The sequence below is a fragment of the Atheta coriaria genome, unplaced genomic scaffold (assembly GCF_025399875.1).
Source record: "Atheta coriaria isolate IRGN ID8LTWV9N9 unplaced genomic scaffold, Caltech_Dcor_3.1 hic_scaffold_1_pilon, whole genome shotgun sequence".
In the NCBI taxonomy this organism is placed as follows: Eukaryota; Metazoa; Arthropoda; class Insecta; order Coleoptera; family Staphylinidae; genus Dalotia; species Dalotia coriaria.
Window position 1 is genome coordinate 1,565,159 of NW_027045443.1, and position 8,321 is coordinate 1,573,479.

The 8,321-nt window shown below is 32.1% G+C and overlaps 1 long non-coding RNA gene across 1 annotated transcript; it reads left to right on the forward strand.

The window, feature by feature from the left end:
- The first annotated feature begins 512 nt into the window (after positions 1-512).
- On the forward strand, positions 513-8,097 carry LOC135789360 (uncharacterized). Its single transcript, XR_010547535.1, has 5 exons — positions 513-991; positions 1,103-1,146; positions 7,444-7,542; positions 7,607-7,772; positions 7,841-8,097. It is a non-coding gene; the product is annotated as an uncharacterized lncRNA (long non-coding RNA).
- The last annotated feature ends 224 nt before the right edge of the window (positions 8,098-8,321 follow it).

Below are 8,321 nucleotides of genomic sequence, written 5' to 3' on the forward strand. Positions count from 1 at the left end.
TACAGCTTTCTTTAATCAATATTTTCCTTGATCATGGAAGGAAATACCACTTTGCCTGGAAAACACACCATATATTTTGTACCAATGGAGCAAATCATATCTTGTGCTCATATGATACTTAAGAGTTCCTTAATAGCTTACGCATCATCCCAACCCTTTCAACCATCTACAAGTGTTCTAAAAACGGCTTACAAATCGACATTATTTTCGTATTTCAAAAAGTTGGCTTAGATAACAGCCTAAATGTTAATTGACAATATGTATTGCATACAAAAGTAGAAACACGTGGAAACATTAATTATTGATTAATTGTTGATAATAGTCTGAATTATGGGACTAGTATCTGTCGCATTTCATAGATGGCACTAGGATGCACTAAAAATCATAAAATCGAGTTATAAGGCTTATTTTTATATTTATCGACAAACGTGGGCACGAGAATAGTTTTGTATACAATGCTTTTTATCGCATGTGTCTCCGCGCGCTGTCTCCTCTCGCCGCATCTACTTCGTTGCATGCAGCGTAAGCCTAGTTCGGTTTTGTTCGCATGTATCGTGCTCACAAGGTCGCATGCCGTCGACTCGCCGGCTTTGCGCACCTCTTGCATTCTTATCATATACTGTCCCGTCGTTGTTTACGCAGTTTCGGCATGCACTATCGGTCGGTTGCAGCCAGTTTCAAGCCGGTTGCTAGTTAATTCAGTCGTGCTTTGAGAGACTTATATCGTTTATTCGGACTTCAATATTCTAAATTTGTGTTATACTCGAAGATCAATCGACTAATTATTTGTACTTTGCGACTATAGTAATTTGTTTAATGTTCGGAAATGCCGGTTTTTGATCGCGTTTGTTATGTATATTACAAGTCACGTGATAGTGGATTTGATAACATTCTTCACTCGGCGTTGTGTTTGGTGTCGGCTACTAAATTAATCAGATATATATCGCCCCAATGTTGATTCTCATCTTTAAGAATGCTCCATCAGGCTCGTGTAAGTATCTTTTAACTAAACAGCACAGATTGTTTATTTTGTATTGATTGTTAATTATAACATAATTCAATTGTATGAAATATTTTTGTTTCAATTTATGTTTACGTTTAGGTACTGCACTCGTTGTGCCTGGCAGTCCGATAAGCTGTACACTGGCAAGTTTATAATTCAATTATATTTTTCGAACATTTACATTTGTTGTTTATAAACAAGTTTTCTATTTATTACGTACTACCTACTTGAGACACAAATTAGACGGACACAATTAGGAGATATTCGCAATTCAAAAAAGGGCAAAAAAGGTAAAATTGCACTTTTAGTTACGTTTTTAGTCCTTTTATCCCCCGAAATTAAATTATTTTAAATTCGTATCTAATGCAAAATTTTCCAATCTTTCATAACTTTCAATCCGTTGGTCGCTATCGCTTTTAGTTTAAAAGATATGCACTCTTTTAGTTTACGAGATATTCGCGATTGAATAAAATGGGCAAAAATTGCAAAATGTCACTTTTTAGCACTTTTGGTCGCGTTTTTCGACTTTTTACTATTGGAAATATAGTTATTTTATATTTTTATCTGATAGAGAATTTTCCAATCTTTCATAATCAGCAATTCGTTGGTTGATATCGCGTTTAGTTTAAGAGATATGAATTTTTAAAAATCGTCGAAAAAAAGTATCAAGCACCCCCCCTTGGCAATTTTTTTCTTAAGAATGAAAATTTCATCTCTCAGATTTCCGTTTTAACTATCCTATCTGATAGAGAATAGTCCGTAGATTAAAACGCTGCGATCAGATCTTAATTATCTCTTTTAGTTTACGAGATATTCGCGATTGAATAAAATAGGCAAAAATTGCAAAATGTCACTTTTTAGCACTTTTAGTCGCGTTTTTCGACCTTTTACTATTGGAAATATAGTTATTTTATATTTTTATCTGATAGAGAATTTTCCAATCTTTCATAATCAGCAATTCGTTGGTTGCTATCGCTTTTAGTTTAAGAGATATTAATTATTGAAAATCGTCGATAAAAAGTATCAAGCACCCCCCTTTGGCAATTTTTTTCTTAAGAATGAAAATTTCATCTCTCAGATTTCCGTTTTAACTATCCTATCTGATAGAGATTAGTCCGTAGATTAAGACGCTGCGATCAGATCTTAATTATCTCTCTTAGTTTACGAGATATTCGCGATTGAATAAAATGGGCAAAAATTGCAAAATGTCACTTTTTAGCACTTTTAGTCGCGTTTTTCGACGTTTTACTATTGGAAATATAGTTATTTTATATTTTTATCTGATAGAGAATTTTCCAATCTTTCATAATCAGCTATTCGTTGGTTGCTATCGCTTTTAGTTTAAGAGATATGAATTTTTAAAAATCGTCGAAAAAAAGTATCAAGCACCCCCCCTTGGCAATTTTTTTCTTAAGAATGAAAATTTCATCTCTCAGATTTCCGTTTTAACTATCCTATCTGATAGAGATAAGTCCGTAGATTAAGACGCTGCGATCAGATCTTAATTATCTCTTTTAGTTTACGAGATATTCGCGATTAAAGAAAATTGGCAAAAATTGAAAAATGTCACTTTTTAGCACTTTTAGCCGCGTTTTTCGATCCTTTCCTATTGAAAATATTATTATTTTATATTTTTATCTGATAGAGAATTTTCCAATCTTTCATAATCAGCAATTCGTTGGTTGATATCGCGTTTAGTTTAAGAGATATGAATTTTTAAAAATCGTCGAAAAAAAGTATCAAGCACCCCCCCTTGGCAATTTTTTTCTTAAGAATGAAAATTTCATCTCTCAGATTTCCGTTTTAACTATCCTATCTGATAGAGAATAGTCCGTAGATTAAAACGCTGCGATCAGATCTTAATTATCTCTCTTAGTTTACGAGATATTCGCGATTGAATAAAATAGGCAAAAATTGCAAAATGTCACTTTTTAGCACTTTTAGTCGCGTTTTTCGACCTTTTACTATTGGAAATATAATTATTTTATATTTTTATCTGATAGAGAATTTTCCAATCTTTCATAATCAGCAATTCGTTGGTTGCTATCGCTTTTGGTTTAAGAGATATTAATTATTGAAAATCGTCGATAAAAATTATCAAGCACCCCCCCTTGGCAATTTTTTTCTTAAGAATGAAAATTTCATCTCTCAGATTTCCGTTTTAACTATCCTATCTGATAGAGATTAGTCCGTAGATTAAGACGCTGCGATCAGATCTTAATTATCTCTTTTAGTTTACGAGATATTCGCGATTGAATAAAATGGACAAAAATTGCAAAATGTCACTTTTTAGCACTTTTAGTCGCGTTTTTCGACCTTTTACTATTGGAAATATAATTATTTTATATTTTTATCTGATAGAGAATTTTCCAATCTTTCATAATCAGCAATTCGTTGGTTGCTATCGCTTTTAGTTTAAGAGATATGAATTTTGAAAATCGTCGAAAAAAAGTATCAAGCACCCCCTTGGCAATTTTTTCTTAAGAATGAAAATTTCATCTCTCAGATTTCCGTTTTAACTATCCTATCTGATAGAGATAAGTCCGTAGATTAAGACGCTGCGATCAGATCTTAATTATCTCTTTTAGTTTACGAGATATTCGCGATTGAAAAAAATGAGCAAAAATTGAAAAATGTCACTTTTTAGCACTTTTAGTCGCGTTTTTCGACCTTTTACTATTGGAAATATAATTATTTTATATTTTTATCTGATAGAGAATTTTCCAATCTTTCATAATCAGCAATTCGTTGGTTGCTATCGCTTTTAGTTTAAGAGATATGAATTATTGAAAATCGTCGAAAAAAAGTATCAAGCACCCCCCCTTGGCAATTTTTTCTTAAGAATGAAAATTTCATCTCTCAGATTTCCGTTTTAACTATCCTATCTGATAGAGAATAGTCCGTAGATTAAGACGCTGCGATCAGATCTTAATTATCTCTTTTAGTTTACGAGATATTCGCGATTGAATAAAATGGGCAAAAATTGCAAAATGTCACTTTTTAGCACTTTTAGTCGCGTTTTTCGACCTTTTACTATTGGAAATATAATTATTTTATATTTTTATCTGATAGAGAATTTTCCAATCTTTAATAATCAGCAAGTCGTTCGTTACTATTGCTTTGAGTTTAAGAGATATTAATTATTGAAAATCGTTGAAAAAAAGTATCAAGCACCCCCCCTTGGCAATTTTTTCTTAAGAATCAAAATTTTATCTCTCAGATTTCCGTTTTAACTATCCTATCTTATAGAGAATAGTCCGTAGATTAAGACGCTGCGATCAGATCTTAATTATCTCTTTTAGTTTACGAGATATTCGCGATTGAATAAAATGGGCAAAAATTGCAAAATGTCACTTTTTAGCACTTTTAGTCGCGTTTTTCGACCTTTTACTATTGGAAATATAATTATTTTATATTTTTATCTGATAGAGAATTTTCCAATCTTTCATAATCAGCAATTCGTTGGTTGCTATCGCTTTTAGTTTAAGAGATATGAATTTTTAAAAATCGTCGAAAAAAAGTATCAAGCACCCCCCCTTGGCAATTTTTTCTTAAGAATGAAAATTTCATCTCTCAGATTTCCGTTTTAACTATCCTATCTGATAGAGAATAGTCCGTAGATTAAGACGCTGCGATCAGATCTTAATTATCTCTTTTAGTTTACGAGATATTCGCGATTGAATAAAATGGGCAAAAATTGCAAAATGTCACTTTTTAGCACTTTTAGTCGCGTTTTTCGACCTTTTACTATTGGAAATATAATTATTTTATATTTTTATCTGATAGAGAATTTTCCAATCTTTCATAATCAGCAATTCGTTGGTTGCTATCGCTTTTAGTTTAAGAGATATTAATTATTGAAAATCGTCGAAAAAAAGTATCAAGCACCCCCCCTTGGCAATTTTTTCTTAAGAATGAAAATTTCATCTCTCAGATTTCCGTTTTAACTATCCTATCTGATAGAGAATAGTCCGTAGATTAAGACGCTGCGATCAGATCTTAATTATCTCTTTTAGTTTACGAGATATTCGCGATTGAAAAAAATGAGCAAAAATTGAAAAATGTCACTTTTTAGCACTTTTAGTCGCGTTTTTCGACCTTTTACTATTGGAAATATAATTATTTTATATTTTTATCTGATAGAGAATTTTCCAATCTTTCATAATCAGCAATTCGTTGGTTGCTATCGCTTTTAGTTTAAGAGATATTAATTATTGAAAATCGTCGAAAAAAAGTATCAAGCACCCCCCCTTGGCAATTTTTTCTTAAGAATGAAAATTTCATCTCTCAGATTTCCGTTTTAACTATCCTATCTGATAGAGATAAGTCCGTAGATTAAGACGCTGCGATGAGATCTTAATTATCTCTCTTAGTTTACGAGATATTCGCGATTGAATAAAATGGGCAAAAATTGCAAAATCTCACTTTTTAGCACTTTTAGTCGCGTTTTTCGACCTTTTACTATTGGAAATATAATTATTTTATATTTTTATCTGATAGAGAATTTTCCAATCTTTAATAATCAGCAAGTCGTTCGTTACTATTGCTTTGAGTTTAAGAGATATTAATTATTGAAAATCGTTGAAAAAAAGTATCAAGCACCCCCCCTTGGCAATTTTTTCTTAAGAATCAAAATTTTATCTCTCAGATTTCCGTTTTAACTACCCTATCATGTTGAGAATAGTCCATAGATTAAGACGCTGCGATCAGATCTTAATTATCTCTTTTAGTTTACGAGATATTCGCGATTGAAAAAAATGAGCAAAAATTGAAAAATGTCACTTTTTAGCACTTTTAGTCGCGTTTTTCGACCTTTTACTATTGGAAATATAATTATTTTATATTTTTATCTGATAGAGAATTTTCCAATCTTTCATAATCAGCAATTCGTTGGTTGCTATCGCTTTTAGTTTAAGAGATATGAATTTTTGAAAATCGTCGAAAAAAAGTATCAAGCACCCCCCCTTGGCAATTTTTTCTTAAGAATGAAAATTTCATCTCTCAGATTTCCGTTTTAACTATCCTATCTGATAGAGATTAGTCCGTAGATTAAGACGCTGCGATCAGATCTTAATTATCTCTTTTAGTTTACGAGATATTCGCGATTGAATAAAATGGGCAAAAATTGCAAAATGTCACTTTTTAGCACTTTTAGTCGCGTTTTTCGACCTTTTACTATTGGAAATATAATTATTTTATATTTTTATCTGATAGAGAATTTTCCAATCTTTCATAATCAGCAATTCGTTGGTTGCTATCGCTTTTAGTTTAAGAGATATGAATTTTTAAAATCGTCGAAAAAAGTATCAAGCACCCCCTTGGCAATTTTTTTCTTAAGAATGAAAATTTCATCTCTCAGATTTCCGTTTTAACTATCCTATCTGATAGAGAATAGTCCGTAGATTAAGACGCTGCGATCAGATCTTAATTATCTCTTTTAGTTTACGAGATATTCGCGATTGAATAAAATAGGCAAAAATTGCAAAATGTCACTTTTTAGCACTTTTAGTCGCGTTTTTCGACCTTTTACTATTGGAAATATAGTTATTTTATATTTTTCTCTGATAGAGAATTTTCCAATCTTTCATAATCAGCAATTCGTTGGTTGCTATCGCTTTTAGTTTAAGAGATATTAATTATTGAAAATCGTCGATAAAAAGTATCAAGCACCCCCCCTTGGCAATTTTTTTCTTAAGAATGAAAATTTCATCTCTCAGATTTCCGTTTTAACTATCCTATCTGATAGAGAATAGTCCGTAGATTAAGACGCTGCGATCAGATCCTATTTATCTCTTTTAGTTTACGAGATATTCGCGATTCAATAAAATGGGCGTTGCGCTAGGAATTGTAGTTTGTTTGTGACAACTCGCGAACGCGGTGTTACAATTAGTTCGAAATAATTTTCCCAGATGTTGAATTTAATTCTGTATCCCCCTGTATCGAAATTTATTGCAAGAAATTTCTGTAACGCAAGTTATATTGAAAGTTGTGTGTGTGCACCGTAGTACTCGTTGCGCTAGGAATTATAGTTTGTTTGTTATAACTCGCGAACGCGGTGCTACAATTAGTTCGAAATAATTTTTCTAGATGGTGAATTTAATTCTGTATCCTCCTGTATAGAAATTTATTGCAAGAAAATTCCGTATCGCGAGTTATATTGAAAGATGGGTGAGTGCGCCGTCGTACTCGTTGCGCGAGTAATTGTAGTTTGTTTGTTATAACTCGCGAACGCGGTGTTACAATTAGTTCGAATTGATTTTCCTAGATGCTGAATTTAATTCTGTATCCCCCTGTATAGAAATTTGTTGCAAGAAAATTTCGTAACGCGAGTTATATTGAAAGTTGTGTGTGTGCGCAGTAGTACCCGTTGCGCTAGGAATTGTAGTTTTATTACGCAGCTTTAAATTTGAACATCACGACTAATATAGGTTTGATTCTAGGAGTCTCTACTACCGCCACCTTCGTACGGTGCCTTGAATGGGAGTCACTACAGTCGCTGCCTTCGTACGGTGCCCTAAATGGGACTTTTTATGGATCCTGTAAGTATAATTAATTTAATTTATGTATATGTATATTTCATTTACATATATACCTATTTTCCAGTTGGATGAAGCATTGGCAATTCCTGAGATGCCCAAGTTTATCAATAAGGAGCAAGTTGAGAGATTCCGTGGTACTGGTAGAGTGCGTATTGAGGATGATGTTTTGACTACTGAAAATGGATGTGTCAACTGGACATTTTAGTCCAGTGGGTATTTTAACCCAGAACGTATGTTATATGTTGGCAATTTATAATATTTTATATTTTACTATTCTGTTATTCTTCCTGATTTATAGTGTCCACGAAATTGAAGATTGGATTGCCGGTGTTGATGATGATTCCAAACACGATTGAATGAATTTACAACATTTTGAAGCTGATATTGATATCATATTATGTATCTAGTTAAATGGTATAAAAGGGCATTATATAATTGCATATTATTATCCTGTTTTCATGCATGTATTGTTAAAAATGCTGTATATATTGAGGAATTGAGTTTGTGATTCTACATGTTTGAATAAAATTGTTGTTTTATATTTTTGACTATAAATTTTTATTGTTTTATTTGTTCCAAACGGAGAACATAGCTGGCAACATCGTTACTCTACATATAAGAAATAGTTCAAAATCAATTTTATATTTTATCAATATTAATTTAAAAACGGTATCACTAGTGTCATCTATCCACGAGTAACTAAACTACGCCGCTATTCAAGATTGCAGGAGATTCTACCTACTGCACTTTCTGCGATCCTAATATTCAAAAGAATTTTG